The sequence below is a fragment of the Sinocyclocheilus anshuiensis genome, unplaced genomic scaffold (assembly GCF_001515605.1).
Source record: "Sinocyclocheilus anshuiensis isolate Anshui unplaced genomic scaffold, SAMN03320099.WGS_v1.1 scaffold218, whole genome shotgun sequence".
NCBI lineage: Eukaryota > Metazoa > Chordata > Actinopteri > Cypriniformes > Cyprinidae > Sinocyclocheilus > Sinocyclocheilus anshuiensis.
In genome coordinates this window covers 1,107,842-1,110,589 of record NW_015547665.1, presented here as the reverse complement: position 1 = coordinate 1,110,589, position 2,748 = coordinate 1,107,842, and the positions used below count along the sequence as shown (strand labels likewise).

The following is a 2,748-nucleotide window of genomic DNA, read 5'->3' as shown; positions in this document are numbered from 1 at the left end:
ATACAGTATATAACAACTGAAGAATTATATACAAAAATGTATTATGTATTTGACTATTCTGACTGTCACTATAATGCACAGTGGACCTAAAACAATTTGGACACTAAAGTCCTTCTCCAAAACATTTGATTGTTCTAATCATATTTTGTGTCAAAGGTGTGAAAATACTTTTTGGGGCCACTATGCATAAATATATACAGTATGAAACATTTTTTATATCTTTTAACCGAAAAAATAATTAATCACTTTAATTCAATTTCATTCATTCATTTATTCATAAAGTTTTGTGTGTTTGCATTACCTCTGGTGTCATTCTACTTATGGTCTGCAGGTCATAAGCAGCAGTGAGAAAGTTTGTTGTGTAGAACTGCAGCTGTGCACTAGTGAGCCATTCAACAACAGCCTCTGAGCTCTACAACACACACACATGGCAGGGAAAGACAAAAACACATCAATAATTCAGACATTCCTTTCACAGATTCATGATTCCAAGTCCTGATATGTGAAATCAAAGTGTGTCAGGCAATACACACTCTAACCACTGTGTGGCAGAATCATACTTCACTAACCAAAAGGTATCAAGGTAATACTGTGGTTTTTGGATATATTCTTTAAAATACCTTGAAATAAACCCTACCATTAAACCATAACATTCAGTGCTATGATATATCAAAGTACCATGGTAAATTCAGCAAACCACTTTATATATATATATATAAAAAAACGAATTTCAGAATTTCTTAATATTTGTTTTGGCTTTCTTTTGGTTCAATAATGCCACGAGTTTGTGTAAGACCTGATAATATTGTTCTACAATATCAAGTCATACATCTACTTATTTGAATAGAGACCTAAGAATAGTACAGGATCTTAAATATTTCTTATTCATTTTACTTTATTATTATTATTATAAAAACTATAAAGCTTTCTGCATATTTTTTTTTTTAATGTCCTTTAATGATGGCTTCACAGTACTTACTGTGCTATGATATATCAAAGTACCATGGTATTATAATCTGATACCATGATGGCTTCACAGTACTTACTAACAAAGCAACAACTTTGACTTACAAATTAACATATGTCTGATAAATGTTTTTGAACTGTGATATGTTTATAAGTGTATGATCAACCTTAATTTTAATTTAATTTTAATCTCATTAAAACATGCACCAAGTATCTGACCATCCAAGAGACAAATATAGACACATTATGATTCACATAAACAAATGAGATCCACCACACACACACTTGCCTTGTTCTCAGCTGAAGCTTCATCTTTCCTCTGGAGCAATGGATCCACAAAGGGTTTCTTCCTCTGATGACGTGGGACAGCAGATGCGCTCTGTGTGCGCTGAGAAGATGCTATGGGAAAAAATTAAATAAGATGTAAAACAAATAAAAAAAATCCTTCTTTTTTTTTACCATGACTCTGAATAGAAGTATGGGCTTATTAAAACATATGGAGGCAAAGCACAATGGACATATGAGATGTGTACAAATCAGACATATGAGACAAACCTGTATTCTATCATCAGTCTATTATTTCAGCATTATTAGGGCTTTAACTGCACAAAATGACAGAAATAGATAGATAGATAGATAGATAGATAGAGAGATAGTGAGAGATAGGTATATATATATATATATATATATATATATACATACATACATATATACACATCGCAGTACCTGAATTAGGATCTATAGACTGAGATTGGTCCATAAGATGTTCTTTTGCTTTGGCTGACTGGGACAGCACCGTGGCCAACAGCTAAAACACACACACATTGCACACATACATGATCAATAATTTGAGAAAGAACTAGAGAGAAAGACAGACAAAGAGAGACTTCACACATCTGTCCTTTGTGCATTTATAGGCTTTGTGTGTGTCACACCTTCACACCCTCGGCCTGAGCATGCAGTCCTGGGACATTGAGGCCATGCGTGTTCACTCCGGGTGAGTGTGTGGGGGTGGTTGGCACTGGCACAGGTGGGTTGGTGAGCTGAGCACTGGCATTACTGCTTTGTCCGCTAGTAGATGAACGTCCACTGGTGAGACTGCCTGTGCTGCCCATACTGCCTACACTGCCCCCTGCTGGCAGACACAAGGGTATCATGTAAGAAAGCAGAAATAAAAAACTGTTATGTAATTTTTGTGTATGTTTGCTTTATTTGCCTTAAATAGAAACATGAGAGATTCTGAATGCATATTCAGTAGTTTAGTGTGTATTTAGGTTGCTGACAAATAACATTAACTTCTTATAAGGTAAAGTATTTGGATCATCCTCTGTTGTAACAATCAAATCTCTTTTGAGGTTGCATTAATTTCAAAACATTTAACCATATTGCTGTCACATTGGGTCACGAGATGCATGAGAACCATAATTGAATGCGCAAATGAGATTTGATTATATTTTCAGTGAATAACAACTTAAATAGTTCATATGTTTTCATATGGTATGGTATGATATCAGACTTGTAATATTGTGCTGTACTTTTATCTGCTATTTTACTTTAATATTATGAAAAAGGTCAGAAATTCTGCAAAACTTCTCCATGGAAAAAAATATTATAGGCACTAAATAGTCCTGTTTGTTTATACACTAACATTCTTTTTTATTATTATTTATTTATTTATTTTGTATATTTGGTATTTAGTAAGACTTTTATAAGAAATTATACTTTTATTCAACAAAAACACATTCAATTGATCAAAAGAATAAAGACTTACATTGCTACCAA

General features: G+C 33.3%; 1 pseudogene; it reads right to left on the bottom strand.

The window, feature by feature from the left end:
• The window catches only part of LOC107702545 (caskin-1-like), a 52,233-nt pseudogene that overhangs the window by 5,313 nt on the left and 44,172 nt on the right, over window positions 1-2,748 (bottom strand).